Source organism: Mustela nivalis (genome assembly GCF_964662115.1).
Source record: "Mustela nivalis genome assembly, chromosome: 5".
NCBI lineage: Eukaryota > Metazoa > Chordata > Mammalia > Carnivora > Mustelidae > Mustela > Mustela nivalis.
This window is the reverse complement of record NC_139024.1, coordinates 7,626,382-7,644,155: the sequence shown is the minus strand read 5'-3', so window position 1 is coordinate 7,644,155 and position 17,774 is coordinate 7,626,382.

The following is a 17,774-nucleotide window of genomic DNA, read 5'->3' as shown; positions in this document are numbered from 1 at the left end:
GAATCATGGGGAGAAAGCCATGAACTCCATGCTTTGCTTTCTTCTCCTCTGGAATTCCACTATTCTCCTTGGTAAGTGAGCTTGGTCTTGGCTGGATGTTCTTGTTGATCTTCTGGAGGAGGGGCCTGTTGTAGTGATTCTCGTGTCTTCGCCTGAGGTGGAATTGCACTGCCCTTATCAGGGGCCAGGCTAAATAATCTGCTCAGGTTCACTTTCGGGAGCTTTTGTTCACTGAATGCTTTCTGTAGAGTTCTGGAGGATGGGAATGAAAATGGTGGCCTCCCAATCTCCAGCCTGGAGGAGCCAAGAGCTTAGGTCCCCACTCCTCAACGTGGAGAAAAGAGAAAAGAGCTCAATCACTCCCATCTCCCTGGCCTCTGGCCGGGCTCCCAGCTCACCCAAACTGTGACTGGTTCAAGGTAATCCCGACCTGAGAGCTCTATCTCGGTAGCCAGCTTCCCTGCTCTAATACCTGCGAGCTCTGTGACACTCAGACACCCTGATCCTTCTGTGACCCCGCAGGACCTGGGATCATGCTGACCCCGCATGGGCTTCACCCCAGTTTAGCCTCTGGAGCGATGTCCCTTGGTGGAGCAGACTTTTAAAAGTCCTGATTTTGTGCTCTGTTGTTCCACCACTTGCCAGGAGCTGGCCCCTCCCACCACAGTCTATCTTTCCGTCTCTTTGGATACACTTCTCTGCTGGTCTTACCTTTCAGAAAGTGGTCGATTTTCTGTTTCTAGAATTGTTGCTTTTCTTCTCTTTGATCTCCTTTTGGATTTGTAGGTGTTTGCAATGGTTTGATCAGCTATATAGCTGATCTCCTGCTACCTGATGTCATCTCAGCCTGCTACTTCGCCATCTTGACTCCTCCCCAATATCAAACTTTTTTTTTAAGATTTTATTTATTTATTTGACAGACAGAGATCACAAGTAGGCAGAGAAGCAGGCAGAGAGAGAGAGGGAAGCAGGCTCCCCGCTGAGCAGAGAGCCCGATGTGGGGCTCGATCCCAGGACCCTGGGATCATGACCCAAGCTGAAGGCAGAGGCTTTAACCCACTGAGCCACCCAGGTGCCCCCCCAATATAAAACTTTTGATGCCAGGACATCACCATCCCATTACGAGTAAAAGATACAAAGAACAGTCTGGCCAGAGATGGGGGTACAAATCCAGTGTGTAGCAGGTCTCAAAACATGTGGAAAAGAAAAACTACAGCAAATCTAAGTGGCTAGACCCACTTGTCTGGAGTCTGAGTCAAGATGACAGAGGAGTAGGAGACCTTAGTTTTGTCTGCTCCCAGGAATTCATCTAGATAGCTGTCAATTCATTCTGAACACTTGCAAATTCAACCAGAGATGTAAGAAAAGAATAGCTGCAACTCTACAAATAGAAAAGGGATGACTTTGTGCAAGGTGGTGAATCTGAGGTAATTTATGGGAAGATAGATGGCAGGGGGAGGGAACCTCTGTCAGCCAGATACTAGCGAGTGATAGAGCAGTGGAGCACAAAATCAGAACTTTTAGAAGTCTGCTCTGGTGAGGGATGTCACTCAGGTAGCTAAGCAGGGGGTAAGACCCAAGCTGGGACAATGTTGTCTCATGTCTCTCAGGGTCACAGAAAGACTGGGGGTGCCTGAGTGCAGCACAGCTCTCAGGTATTGCAGCAGGGAAGTCAGTTGCAGGAGTGAGCCGAGGAGTGGGCTCCAGCTCAGGGTTGCCATAAACCATGATCTGTGGCACACTAGGATCACTGCTTTTCAAGCAGGGGCCCAACAAGTGGCAGAACTGGGAAGACTCCTCTTCCTCCCTGGGAGGAGTGGCACAGGAGCTGCTGGAATCTGCTGGGTTTGGAGACTCCAAATGGGGCCGTGTGCCAGAGATAGAAATGCTCGGTCACAGGCTGGGTGAGCTCAGGGCAGCAGCCAGAGACCAGGGAGACAGGAATGGTTGACTGCTTTTCTCTGAGGGCTCACAGAGGAGTGGGGTCCTGAGCTTTCAGCTGTGGGGCTGGAGAACGGGAGGCCGCCATTTTTATTCTCATCCTTTAAAGCTGTGCAGAAAGCCTTTAGGGAACGAAAGCCACAGAGAGTGACCCTAGAACAGATTACTTAGCCTGGACCCTGGCAGAGGTGGTGCAATTCTGCCTGGGGCAAAAACATTTGAGAATCAACCCAATAGGCCCCTCCTCCAGAAGATCCGCAAGAACATCCAGCCAAGACCAAGTTCACTGATCACACTGCAAAACTCCAGTGCTAGGGGAAAACAGTATATAAAATTCATGCATCCCCCCCCCCCCCCCACTATTCTTTAGTCTTTCAACTTTATTTTTTCTCTTTTTTTTTCAACCAATTTCTAATTTTTTAAAAAAAGATTTAATTTATTTATTTGACAGAGATCCCAGGTAGGCAGGAGAGACAGGCAGAGAGAGGAGGAAGCAGGCTCCCTGCTGAGCAGAGCGGCCAATGTGGGGCTCAATCCCCGGACCCCGGGACCATGACCTGAGCTGAAGGCAGAGGCCTTAACCCACTGAGCCACCCAGGCGCCCCCCAATTTCTAATTTTATCAACTCTTTAAAAAAAATCTTTTTTAATTTTCAGTTTTACAGTTACATTTTATAGTTTTGTTGTATTTAATTTAATTTTTGTATATATATATATAAGTTTTTCTTTCTTTACAATTTTGGGATCTAGTTTTACAATAAACAGACCAAAATACACACAGGATCCAGTGCATTGCTCTATGCTGATCACATGTCTGACTATATTCTCTCTTAAAAAAAATTTTTTTTTTTCAGTTTTGGATCTCTTTTTGTTTGTTTAGTGTATATTTCTCTGGGGTTGTTGCTGCCATTTCAGTATTTTGTTCTTTTATTCATCTATTATCTGGACAGAAAGATAAGGTGGAAAAACTCATCTCAAAAAGAGAGCAAGAGTACTGGCAGTAGTGACTGCCAGTGACCTAATCAGTATGAATATAGGTAAGATGTTGGAACTAAAGTTCAGAATAATAATTATAAAGATACTAGCTGGGCTTGAAAAAAGCATAGAAGACACTAGAGAATCCCTTTCTGGGGAAATAAAATAACTAAAATCTAATCAAGACAAAATTTAAAAGGCTACCACTGAGATGCAATAAAAAATGGAAGCTCTAACTGCTAGGTTAAATGAGACAGAAGAGAGAATTAGTGATATAGAAGACAAAATGATGGAGAATAAAGAAGCTGAGAAAAAGATAAACAGCTACTGGGTCACAAAGGGAAAATGCCGGAGATAAGTGATACCATAGAGTGAAATAATATTAGACTTATTTGGGATCCCAGAAAAAGAGGAAAGAGAGAGAGGAGCAGAAGATATATAGGAGCAAATTATAACACAGAACTTTCCTAATCTGAGGAAGGAAACAGGCATTCAACTCTAGGAGGCACAGAGAACTCCCACTCAAAAATCAATAAAAATAAGTCAACATAGAATAGTGAAATTTGCAAACTCAGAGACAAAGAGAAAATACTGAAAGAAGCTTGGAACAAGAGGTAGAAACATTACCCTATGAGGGTAGAAACATTAGACTGGCAGTAGACCTATCCAAAGAGACTTGGCAGGCCAGAGAGGACTGGCATGATATATTCAGGGTGCTAAATGAGAAAAATATGCAGCCAAGAATACTTTGTCCAGCTAGGATGTCATTCAAAACAGGAGAATGATAAAGAGCTTCCAGGACAAACAGAAACTAAAACAGTTTGTGATCATCAAACCAACCCAACAAAGAATATTAAAAGGGATCCTTTAAGCAAAGAGAGAGCCCAAAGTAACGTAGACAAGAAAGGAGCAGAGACAATATACAGAAACAGTGACTGTACAGGCAATACAATGGCACTAAGTTTATATATTTCAATAGTTATTCTGAATGTAAATGGTCTAAATGCTCCAATCCAAAGACACAGGGTATCAGATTGGATAAAAAAGCAAGACCCTCAGATATGCTGTCTGCAAGAGATTCATTTTAGACCAAAGGACACCTCTAGATTTAAAGTGAGGGGGAGGAAAAGTTTTTGTCATGCTAATGGACATTTAAAGAAAGTTGGGGTGGCAATCCTTATATCAGACAGATTAGATTTTAAACCAAAGACTGTAATAAGAGACAAGAAAAGACACTATTTCATAGTTAAAGTGTCTATCCAACAAGAAACCTGATAATTATCAATATTTATTCCTCTAAAATGGGAGCACCTACTTATTTAAGCCAATTAATAACAAAGTAAAGAAACACATTGATAATAATAGAATAATAATAGGGGACTTTTACATCCCCCTCACTGCAATGGACAGATCATCTAAACAGAAGATCAACAAGGAAACAAAGGCTTTGAATGACACAATAGACCAGATGGACTTAAAAGACATATTCAGAACATTCCACCCTAAAGCAACAGAATACACCTTCTTCTCAAGTGCACATGGAACATGCTCTAGAATAGATCACATACTGGGTCACAAATCAGGTCTCAACCAGTACCAAAAGACTGGGATAATTCCCTGCATATCTTTGGACCACAATGCTTTGAAACTGGAACTCAATCACAAGAGGAAACTTGGAAAGAACTCAGTTCATGGAGGCTAAAGAGCATCTTACTAAACAATGAATGGGTCAACCCAGAAATTAAAGAAGCATTTAAAAAATTCATAGAAACAAATGAAAATGAAACACAACTGTTAAAAACCTTTGGGATGCAGAAAAAGTGATCCTAAGAAGCAAGTATATAGCAATACCAAGACTTTCTCAAGAAACAAGAAAGCTCTCCAATACACAACCTAACCCTATACCTAAAGGAGCTGGAGAAAGAACAGCAAATAAAGCCTAAACCCAGAAGGAGAAGAGATTAATAAATATTAGAGCAGAAATAAATGAAATAGAAACCAAAAGAGCAATAGAACAGAACAATAAAACAGGGAGCTGGTCTTTTGAAAGGATTAATAAGATTGATAAATCCTTGGCCAGACTTATCAAAAAGAAAAGAGAAAGGACCCAAATAAATAAAGTCATGAATGAAAGAGGAGAGATCACAACCAACACCAAGGAAATACAAACAATTATAAGAACATATTAGTAGCAACTATATGCCAACAAATTAGGCAATTTAGAAAAAAAAAATGGATGCATTCATAGAGAGTATAAGTTACCAAAACTGAACCAGGAAGAAACAAAAAATCTGCACAGGCCCATAAGCTGCAAGGAAACTGAAGCAGTAATCAAAAACCTCCCAACAAACCCAAGTACAGGCAGGATGACTTCCCAGGGGAATTCTATCAAACATTCGAAGAATGAATACCTACTCTTCTGAAAACTGCTTCAAAAGTTACAAATGGAAGGAAAACTTTCAATCTATTTCTATGAGGCCAGTATTACCTTGATTCCCAAACCAAAGTCTCAACCAAAATGGAGAATTACAGACCAATATCCCTGATGAATATGGATGCAAAAATTTTCACCAAACTACTAGCTAATAGGATCCAACAATACATTAAAAGAATTACTCACCACAACCAACTGGGATTTATTCCTAGGCTGCAAGAGTGGTTCAACATCTTCAAATCAATCATTGTGATAGTCTACATAAGTAAAAGAAAGGACCATATGATTCTCTCAATATATGCAGAAAAAGCATTAAGCAAAGTACAGTGTCCTTTCTTGATTAAAACTCTTCACAGTGTAAGGATAGAGGGAACATACCTGAATATCATAAAAGCCAAACACAAAAAACCCACAGCAAATATTCTTAATGGGGGAAAAACTGAGAGCTTTTTTCCTAAGGTCAGGAACATGGCAGGGATGTCCACTATCACCACTGCTGTTCAACATAGTACTAGAAGTCCTTGTCTCAAAAATCAGACAACAGAAAGAAATAAAAGGCATCTGAATCAGAAAATAAGAATTCTCACATTTTGTAGATGAAATGATATTCTATGTGGAAAAACCAAAAGATTCTACTCCAAAATTGCTGGAACTCATATAAGAATTCAGTAAAGTGGCAGGTTATAAAATCAACACACAGAAATTTGTTGCATTTCTATGCACCAATGACACAGAAGAAAGAGAATTTAAGGAATCCATTCCATTTGCAATTGCACCCAAAGCCATGAGATAGGAATAAACCTAACCAAAAGATACAAAGGATCTGTACTCAGAAAACTACTCATTAAATACTCATGAAAGAAATTAGAGGAAGACACAAAGAAATGGACAAAGATTCCATGCTCATGGATTAGAAAAACAAATATTATTAAAAGGTCTACACTAAGAGTCACTTATGGTTTGTCTCCCTCCCAATCCCATCTTGTTTCATTTATTCTTCTCCTACCCACTTAAGCCTCCATGTTGCATCACCACTTAATCTCACAAAACAAACTGAGGGTTGCTGGGGGGAGGGGGTTTGGGAGAAGGGGGTGGGATTATGGACATTGGGGAGGGTATGTGCTTTGGTGAGTGCTGTGAAGTGTGTAAACCTGGTGATTCACAGACCTGTACCCCTGGGGATAAAAATATATGTTTATAAAAAATAAAAAATTAGAAGGACAAGGAAAAAAAAAAAGGTCTACAGTACCTAGAGCAATCTGTATATTCAATGTAATCCCTATCAAAATATCATCAACTTTTTTCAGAGTGGAACAAATAATCCTAAAATTTGTATGGAACCAGAAAAGACCCCGAATAGCCAAAGGAATATTGAAAAGGAAAACCAAAATTAGTGGCATCATAATTCTGGACTTCAAACTATATTACAAAGCTATAATCATCAAGACAGTATAGTAATGATACAAAAGCAGACACATAGGTCAAGGGAACAGAATAGAGAACCTAAAAATGAACCCTCAACTCTATTGGTCAACTAATCTTGGACAAAGCAGGAAAGACTATCCAATAGAAAAGAAGACTGTCTCTTCAACAAATGGTGTTGGGGAAAATTGGAGAGCCACATGCAGAAGAATGAAGCTGGACCATTTCATTATACCACACACAAAAATAGACTCAAAATGGATGAAAGACCTAAATATGAGACAGGAATCCATCAAAATCCTAGAGAAGAGCATAGGCAGCAACCTCTGTGACTGTGGCCACAGCAACTTCTTGCTAGACATGTCTCCAAAGGCAAAGGAAACAAAGGCTAAAATGAACTCTTGGGACTTCATTAAGATAAAATGTTTTGCACAGCAAAGGAAACAGTCAACAAAACCAAAAGACAACTGACAGAATGGGAGAAGATATTTGCAAGTGTCTTATCAGATAAAGGGCTAGTATCCAAAATCTACAAAGAACTTATCAAACTCAACACCCAAGAACAAATAATCCAATCAAGAAATGGGCAGAAGACATGAACAGACATTTCTCCAAAGACATCCAAATGGCCAACAGACACATGAAAAAGTGCTGAACATTACATGGCATCAGGGAAATACAAATCAAAATCACAATGAGATACCACACCAGTCAGAACAGCTAAAATTAACAAGTCAGAAAATGACAGATGTTGGCAGGATGCAGAGAAAGGGGAACCCTCCTACACTGTTGGTGGGACTACAGGCTGGTGCAACCACTCTGGAAAACAGCATGGAGATTCCTCAAAAAGTTGAAAAAAGAACTATGCTAAGACCCAGCAATTGCTCTAGTGAGTATTTACCCCAGAGATACAAATGCAGTGATTCAAAGTATCACCTACAGTCCAATACCCACAATAGCTAAACTATGGAAAGAGCTGAAATGTCCATGGAAAGATGAATGGATAAAGAAGATGTGGTGTATATATATATATATATATATATATATATATATATACACACACACACACACAATGGACTACTACTTGCCATCAAAGAAAATGAAATTTGCTATTTGCAACGATGCAGATAGAACTAGAGAGTATTATGTTATTCAAAATGTGTCAATCAGAGAAATACAATTATCACATGATCTCACTCCTATTTGGAATTTAAGAAAAAAACAGAGGATGATAGGGGAAGAGTGGAAAAAATAAAATAAGACAAAATCAGAGAGGGAGACAAGCCATAAGAGACTTTAACCATAAGAACCAAACTGAGGGTTGCTGGAGGGGGTGGGTGGGTGGATGGAATAACTGGGTGATGAGCACTAAGGAGAGCACATGTTGTAATAAGCACTGGGTATTATATAAGGCTGATAAATCACTGACTTCTACCTGTGAAACCAATAATACATTATATGTTAATTAATTGAATTTAAAAATTAAAAGAATAAATCCACTTGTCCATATCCAAAAACTTTGAAGAGTGACCCGCACATTCTGTGTGTGTGTGTGTGTGTGTTTGTGTGTATGTGTTTTACAGGTGACTGTGATGATAAACTTTTCATGTATTAGCCCATGGGCCTTGTGCAGAATCTTCATGAATCATTAAGAAACACATTCCAGGAAACGATCTCATCTACTAATTCTGGCGGGAATAATGTAATGCACCTGGGAAAAAGAAATGAGCAGAGAAAACATAGCCTAACATTTGAAAGATGCAGGAATTCAAGATAAACTGACAATCTTGAAATAACATAGCAAATATTTCCTTTTAGAAAAGGTCCCCTACCCCAAAGGAGAAAACTTTAAAAAAAACCTCCAGTTCATGTTCTCTGCAAGTTTCTAGCAGATGAGGTCATGAAAAGGAATTTTTTTTTTAAGTAGGCTTTTATTATTAGTATGGAAAAGTGGACTATCCCAAAAGGAAAATGGGTGAAAGACAAAAACAGTCATTCCATAATAAAAAGAAAATTGCCAATAAACAAGAAAACACATTTACCCTCACTACTGACAGAAATGTGGGTAAGACAGCCATGAGGTATCCTCTTTTGCTGGTCGGCTTTGCAAAGCTGTCTGTGTGGGCAATGCACACGTGTGTGTGTGAAGGAGAAGGGAGAGGTCCTTGTGACAAGGATATGGAAAAGCTGTACTCTGGTAGTGTGTTGGTGGAATGAATTTGTAACACATTCTAAAGGACAATTTGAAGTGTTTAAAATTTGAAGTATTTCCACAGCTACTGTGGAAAACCATGGGTCCTCCAAAGATTAAACACAGAATTACCATAGGATCCTGTAATTCTACTTCTGGGTAAATATCCCAGAGAATTGAAAGCAGTGTCTTGAAGAGATATTTGCACACTCACTTTCATGGCAGCATTATTCACAAACAATATTTGGTTGGATATTGTTTAGTCAAGAGAGGAAACAACTCAAGAGTCTACTGATGGATGAATGAATACACAAAACGTGATATATTCATATAATGGAATAAAATTCAGCCTTAAAAAGGAAAGGAAATGATGACATTTGTGACAACATGGATGGACCTTGAGGACATAATGCTAAGTAAAATAAGCCAGTCACAAAAAGACACTCTGTGCACACACACACGAGGTGGCTAGGGTTGTCAGATTTACAGAGACAAAGAGAAGAAAGAAGGGGGGGGCGCCAGGCAGTGGGGAGCACGGAGAATGCGCAGTTCACATTTAGTTTGAGTTTCCATTTGGCAAGCTGGAAAGAATTCAGGAGACGGATGGCGGTGGTTAAATAGCAGTGGGAATGTACTCCATGCTTCTGAACTTAGAAATGGTGAAAATGGTAAGCATTTTGTGTATTTTACCGCAATTTAAGAAAACGTGTCCAGTAAATACACCATGTGGACGTGACTTTTCTCCATGTGGGGCAGAACAGTCCCAAGTGACCCACGTGAGGGAAGGAGTTAGGTGGCCTTGCACGTGTTTGACTCCTGTCTGGGTATTTCACACTCACCCTTGATCTCAGCGGAAGTCTCTCTGGCTCCCAGATGAGGTCAGACCTCTCTGTGATCCTTGTGCCTCCCTCTGGGCTGCCTGTGTTAATCACTTCTCTGGTCAAGATACCTGGCTAGGTGAGTGTGTTGGGTGACAATTCAGTTGCTGAATGTTGTTTCTTCTGCTACAACATGAACTCCGTGACCTAAGAATAGCATCTCCTGTTCCGTGTGGAATCTCCATGCCCAGGACAGAACTTGCACACAGCAGACACTTAAGAAGTGTGAGTCAAATAAACACGACGGTGAATGCCAGCAAAATGTCTATGATTGTTTCACCCTGAAGATTTTAATACTTTTTTTCTTGTGCATCGTGATTGACAGATGTTTTTTCAAAAATTCCTGGAGACTGCATTGAAAGTAGCAGTCCTCACACCACAGGCTCTTAAAATTATTCAGGGCAAATTCCATTTAGCCACTTTGGTACTGCCATAATCAGTAACGTGCATCTCTCCTAGGTTCTGGTATTTTTAAGCACTGGCTTTGCTGTATTTCTTCTACGCTCCCCCGGACCTAAATAAACAGCAAATGACTATTGATGTCTTTCCAGATGTTTTGTTTACATTATCCCTCTCCAAGGAGAGAAAAGGCTCAAATCTTGGATTTCATGATAGCCAAAGGTAGGTTGTGTTAATTTAGATTCATCCCTAGAGAGTACTTATGACGTCTGGGGTTCACCAAAGGTCTCTAAGTTAGGCAGAAATGATGTTTCTCCCTGTGTATTTCTTTCACTTTATTCTTGTAGCTACTTCATCAGATCCCACTGGCATGACAGTTTACTCTTCCCCCACAGAGAAGCCCTGCAATGTATCAAGTATTTAAGGGAGTTTATCTTATTGTGGCTTTCACCCCACAGTCAGATGTCACAATATTTATTGGTTTAGTTTATCAAAGCAGGCCATTTAAAACTTTGTTGGCTAATGCTTGCTTTTATAATAGTCTCTGAGGTTAGGGAGAAACATTCTTACCCCCTCATTTAATCTTGCTGATGTGGTTAGGTTGCAACATATCCAAGTGATAGTTCCCTTCTATTCTAAATACTATAAGCTTTGTTTTTCAAAAGCATGTCAAAAAATCAGATGTTATTCAAAGTAACATTTTCATGTAATTATTACCAGATTTTTATTGTCATCATCCGGTCTGAATGAATAAAAACAAATAGTCCATTTAATCTGACTGCTTTCAAACTTCTAAGGATTATTGGGTCAAATGAATTAGCATTGTTTCCTAGCATGTCAAAGGAGCTTGAAACTTCAATGACCAAAGAAACTTGAGGACCCCCATGTGTTTCTGTTTCCAGACTAACATTAAGTTACTACAGTTTGTTTTTATAGAACAGGAACTGGTAAGGTCTTCCCTTGGCTACCACCTGGCTCAATTAGTAGCTAAATCATATTTTATCCTGGTTAGGAAGGTACATTTTCCTCAAAAAAATGGAATGGTAGCTAATTGCCATTATTACAGGATCAAATATGGTCAAGAAAGATTCACAGGTATAAGTACAGACAGCTACAAAGTATATAAGTCGAGAAATAGTGCTTTAGGAATTTAAAACTCCACGTGACGAATTATAACGGAAAGGTAAATTTTATAAGCGATAGAGATTTTGAACTCAAAGTGAAATCTTTTTCTTTTGCAATGTGTTCTGTTTTTCTGAGCATAAGTAAGTATTGAACAGGAAGACTTCCACTTCGGACTGTTTGGACTAGAGAGTTAGAAAAGGAACCATAGAATAAACTTACATAAGAAAAACGGAGATAAGCAGAAAAGCAGAAAATAATTAAATATAAAATGGAAATGAGGGGAGGTGAACCATGAGAGACTATGGACTCTGAAAAACAACCTGAGGGTTTTGAAGGGGCAGGGGATGGGAGGTTGGGGGAACCAGGTGGTGGGTATTGGAGAGGGCATGGATTGCATGGAGCACTGGGTGGGGTGCAAAAACAATGAATACTGTTACGCTGAAAATAAATTTAAAAAAAAAAAAGAGAGAAAAAAATTCTGGAGGGAGAAAATTTCTTACCAAATCCCTTAAAAAAAAAAAAAAAAAAAAGTAGACCAGGCAGACCCAAACCAAAATGCTCATCTTCTTTTCCTAGCAACATGTTCATCCTTAATCTAAGTGGGTCATATGGAATACAGTTCTAATAACAAATGTGGTGTTGCATTCCTATTAGGTGTACATAAAAGGAGACATATAAATAAGAAAATGGAAATGAAAACAAAGTAGAGGTGCACACTTATATATTTGTGTGTGTGTGTGAGAGAGAGAGAATATAAAAATAAGGAAATGAGATAGACAAAATCTGGAATAGTTGTGGACAAAAGGGAGCCCTCACACACTGTTGGTCGGAGTGTAAATTGGTGAGGTCTCTGTGGAGGACAGAGTGGAGGTTTCCTTTAAAAGTTAAAAGGAGGGGCGCCTGGGTGGCTCAGAGTCCTGGGATCAAGCCCCGCATCAGGCTCTCTGCTCAGCAGGGAGCCTCCTTCCTCCTCTCTCTCTGTCTGCCTCTCTGCCTGCTTGTCATCTCTCTCTGTCAAATAAATAAATAAAATCTTTAAAAAAAAAAAAGTTAAAGGGAGAACTACCAGGCTTTCCAGCAATTCCACTTCTAGATATTTATCTGAAGAAAACAAAAACACCAATTTAAAGAGATCTGTGCACCTGCTCTGTTCCTTGTAGCAGTGTTTACAACCACCATGGCACAGAGGCAACCTGTGTCTATTGATAGATGAGTGAATATACAAGTTGTGGTTCACATACACACACGCACATGTTCACACACACACACACACACACACACATACACACACAGGGAAATATTACCCAGCCATAAAAAGAATAAATCTTGTTATTTGTGACAACATAGAGGGTATTACGCTAAGGGAAATCAGTCAGACAGAAAAAGACAAATACTGTACTTACAGTTACCTGTGGAATCTAAAAAACAAAACAAATGACCAAACAAAACAAAAAAGAAACAGATTCAGATACAGAAAACAAAATATTGGTTACTAGAGTGGGGAGTGGTCAGGGTGGATGAAATCACTGAAGGGGATTAAGAGGTTCAAACATTCAGTTATAAAATAAATAAATCAAGGGGATATAACCTACGGCATAAGAAATATAGTCAATGATATTGTAATAACTTTGTGTAGTTATAAATGGTAATGATGAGATTTATTGTGGAGACCATTTCATAATGTATAAAAAATGTTGAAACATTGTGATGTACACCTGAAACTAACCAGACATTGCATGTCAATTATACTTCAAAACAAGAAAAATCTCTCTCTTCTCTCTCTCTCTCTCTTTCATACACACACACATACACACACACCCCAAACCTGGAATAGTTGTTGCCTTTGGTATGATGGAGGTAAACCAGGGAGTAATTAAGGAAGGAAGGCTTTTTTTTTTTTTTTTAAAGATTTTATTTATTTTATTTGATAGACAGAGATTACAAGTAGGCAGAGAGGCAGGCAGAGAGAGAGAGAGAGAGAGGAAGAAGCAGGCTCCCTGCTGAGCAGGGAGCCCGATATGGGACTCGATCCCAGGACCCCGAGATCATGACCTGAGCCGAAGGCAGCGGTTTAACCCACTGAGCCACCCAGGCGCCCAAGGAAGGAAGGCTTTACAGATGACTCATATACCACATCTGTGCTTTTGTATGCATCAAATTTTGCCTAACAAATATATATACATATATATGATATAAATATGATTATTTATTTGAGAGAGAGTGTGTGAGTGGGTGGGGAGGGACGGAGGGGAGAGAGAGAGGCAGAGAGAATCTCACGCAGTTTCCCCACTGAGCAGGGAGCATGACGTGGGGCTCAGTCTCACACCTGAGCTGAAATCAGGGGTTGGACGTTTAACCAACTGAGCCACCCAAGCTCCCCTTAACAAATATATTTTTAAAAAATACATGCATTCAAGATAATTGAGGAAATGCCAAAATTATGAAGTAGAAAATTAAAAATTACTCTTGCTTTCAATCACCACACTATTTCTCTTAACCATTTTGAGTGAAACTGTTTCAGACATGTCTTTTATTTTTCTTTCTGAAAGTACTTTTAATGTACTAGAAGCTGTTTCTATGAGTTAGGGTTATTTTGTGTATAAAAACTACCATATCACTCTCAAAGACACTGATGGTCTCAGGACCTCTAGAATTGCCCCTTGATATCTGCTCTCATGTGAAATCCAGCTGCTGAGGGTTTGATGAGTTTCTGGTTTGTTTTCTTTTAGATTGTTACAGGATAATTCTGCTTGCTATACTCACCTTCATTAAGTCCATCCCCTACCTTCAGGCTCCACATGGGATCAGTCTCTCTGTTGTTTCTCTCCCTAAGTCCTCTTCTCATCCACCCCCTTCTCATGGCCCACTGAGGGTCAGCCTGGGCTGCTCCTGACCTCCTGCGGCCTGTCCTGCCATTCACAGTTCTCTTCAAGACCACAATGGCAAGGGTCAAGGCCAGCACCTCCCAAACCTGCCACTGTCTCCACAGAGAACACTCTCCCTCCTCTGTATGGCAAAGCCTGCAGATTTTTAGAATTAGAGCTGGGTACCAACTCCCCAGGGAAAATTGTCCCCACTCAGCAAGCAGGACCCAGTGACTGTGAGACCAGCGGCTTCCTTCCTGTCTGTTCCCAGGCTAGCTTTCCACATTGTGCTGTCATTGCTTCGTCCAAGTCTGTGACAGCAAAACCCACATCCGTCTTGTTCACCTTGTCCTGATGCCTCGCGTGATGCTGACTGACATCATTAGTCTGTAGCCAGTATTTACGGAGTGAAGAAGGTCCAGCCCACTCTGCTCTTTGGCTAGCGGTGTGGGAGAAACCGCACGCACACCCCAGTCTAGTGATGTAGCACCTACACGGTAGCTTGATATGATCCAACTGTGGCCACTGTTATTCTGTGAGCTCCAGTGGCTCAGGGGCTGGGCTTTACTCTTCCTGGTGTCCTTGACCCTAGTAGTTCTGGCTGACACAGATGTAGTCACTAACGATGACATTCCCCAAGTTTTCCGGAGGCTGAGAGATGGCTTGGGAAATGTGCGCATGCAGGATATGAATATGGGCTTTTTCAGAATTCTTCTTTTTTCAAGATCTAAGATAATATCATTTCAGTACGGACAGAAAAATCTCGGTAAGAATGGCTGTCTACGAGAAGACCTTTGGACGGGTAAGTGGCGATGTGTGGAGCCGGCAGAGTTCTGGGTTACGGCCGTTGATGTGGGAGTCCTAGTTGGTGCCTGGTGGTGGGAGCCAGGACTGTCTAGGAGCCTCGGGGTACCCGAGCACTTACATGATTGAAAGCCCGGGCACAGGGATGGAGGGCTTCCCAGAGCTCAGCCGGGTTGGTTTCCAGGACTGTTGTCCTCTGTCCCCACACATCATTCAGGAGCAGAATCCTAAGATTCTGGGTCACAGAGTGCAGGTCTCCAGATGGGGGGCCAGGAGAGGAGACAGCTTAGTCAGTAGGTAGGGGAGAGGGGAGGAGAGGCAGCCCAAGGACAGGGGAACCTGAAGGTTTAGTCTCCATTTTGCCAGGACTAGTCTTGATAGAAGGCAATCCTCCTGTGCTCTGCACTTGAGGAAGAGCGTTCATGATGTAGGGTTTGTTGTGTTCTAGGCTTGGCAGGAATGGTATGAAATCATACAGTCGTATCATACACGGATTTTCATACATCGGTATCTTGCTCCACACCTTCCTGTCTTGAAGAAATTGTTGCTAGAGATGTCTAAATGTGGATGTGAGCCTCAGATCCATTTGTCTGACGATGTCAAGTAGAGTTGTTGCCACAAAGAGGTCTTTGCCCAGTCACTTTTGATTCCAGAATTTAAAGGGGTCACTCAGGCTCACAGTTTCAGAGTTCTTGTTATAGATCTGATGCTAAGATTTACCAAAGAAAAGAGAAGTGTTTTATTCTTGGCATTTGCTCAGGGTAGTTCTTGGACACATTGTCTTACTCACTGAGACTTGTGTGAGAAAAATAAAGGTAATTCTATGTTTTACTTAAAATATTAGCACTTGGGCTCAGGAGAAGCTGGAAACCGGCCTCTCTACTTAGCTGGCTCACAGGATTTTGCCTCCATGATGGTGGTTAATTTTGTGGGTCAGATTGACCGGGCCTTGGGATCCCCAAATTAAACATTATTTCTGAGTGTGTCTGCAAGGGTCTTTCTGGGTGACATTAGCATGTGAATCAGTGAACTCCATAGACTGTCCCCTCCCCAGCATGGGTGAACATCACCCAATCTGTCAAAGGCCTGAAGAGAACAAAATGTGGAGGAAGAGAGCATTCCTCCTTTCCTTCATGCCATCCTCTCTTCCTGCCTGCAGGAGCTCAGACATGTTGCCCGGGGAAGGGCACCATCAGTTCCCCTGGTTCTCAGACCTGCAGGCTTGGACTGAATGAATGGCACTGGCTTTTCTGGGCCTCTTGTTGGCAAATAGATCGTGAGACTTCTCAGACTCTGTAATGATGTGAGCCCATATTTCCTTTTATGTATAGATACAAACATACAAAATTGTACTGGTTTATCCTACATGCATACATCCTATTGGTTCTGTTCCTCTGCAGTACCCTGACTGATACATTTCTCTCTGTAAAACCACCTGACGAACCCTCAGCTCTGGCTAGGGGGCAACATTCTGGAATATTCACCCATCTGCATCTACCAGCTGAGTTATAGGCTGATCAAGAGCCAGTTACATTTGTTCCTACCTCTGTTTTTTCTCACTGAACTTGCTATAATAAATACCTAATTTGATGACATTATGTAACCTGATAAAACAGGAGTGTAAAAAATGAATTATATTTTTATTGTAATTTGATTAAAGTAAGTCAATGTTTTCCTGATATTCAATACAAATGAGTCACTAAAAATGTCTAAATGTGAGCGAGTCAAATGTAAAAGAAAAAGTATAGTAAAAACCCTGGACTTTGCATTTTAGACCTAACATTTAACATCATTGGAGCCAGTTGTTGGGTACTGAGATATCAGTTCTTAGAAGACAAAGATTTTGAAGAGGTATGGGAGGAAGGAATACATTTTATAAAATGTTACAAGAAAGCCACAAGTGACCTTTGAATAGTAGGAGTGTTAGTGTGCTAAAAATCTGTAATGGACGTTAAGGGAGTTACCAGACAGAGAGAAAAAGAAGAACACACGAGCTTGCCCAGCAAGGATTGCAAGAGATTTGGTCCTTATCAGATGGTTGTTGCAGTTTACATTCCTTGTTGGAATGTATGTTGAACCATACTCAGCAGGTGTACGTTGAACACCTCTGTTCATGGTCAAGGCAGGATCAGAGGCCATGCATACCGACAACTGATCTATTTTCCTCTGTCTTTTTCCATGACTAGATCTACTACCTCGTCTTGATTTATAAACAAAGCCTGGAAAACCTACAAAGAGAAGTGTTTTGTGGTTTATCTAGGAATAATACAGAAAATATTGCTGTTATTTTTGGTGAAGAAAATCAATTTTGTATAGTTTATTTCAACTTAAATAAAATGTGAACTTTGTTTAAAGTTCAAAAAAAAAAAATCCTGGACTTTGGATTCAGATTGTTTCAAAGTGTTCTGAGTGCTGGCTCTGCTTTAAAGAAAGCAGAATGCCAAATTATAAACAATGTGTTATAAGTGTGGTTTATGCAAGAAGAGCATGGGGAACTCCCATCAGGAGACCTACTTTTATTTATATATTAATTTATTTTAAAAAATTTATTTATTTATTTGACAGAGAGAGAGAGATCACAAGAAGGCAGAGAGGCACGCAGAGAGAGAGAGAGAGGAGGAAGCAGGCTCCCTGCCAAGCAGAGAGCCCAATGCGGGACTCGATCCCAGGACCCTGAGATCATGACCTGAGCTGAAGGCAGACGCTTAACCCACTGAGCCACCCAGGTGCCCCAGGAGACCT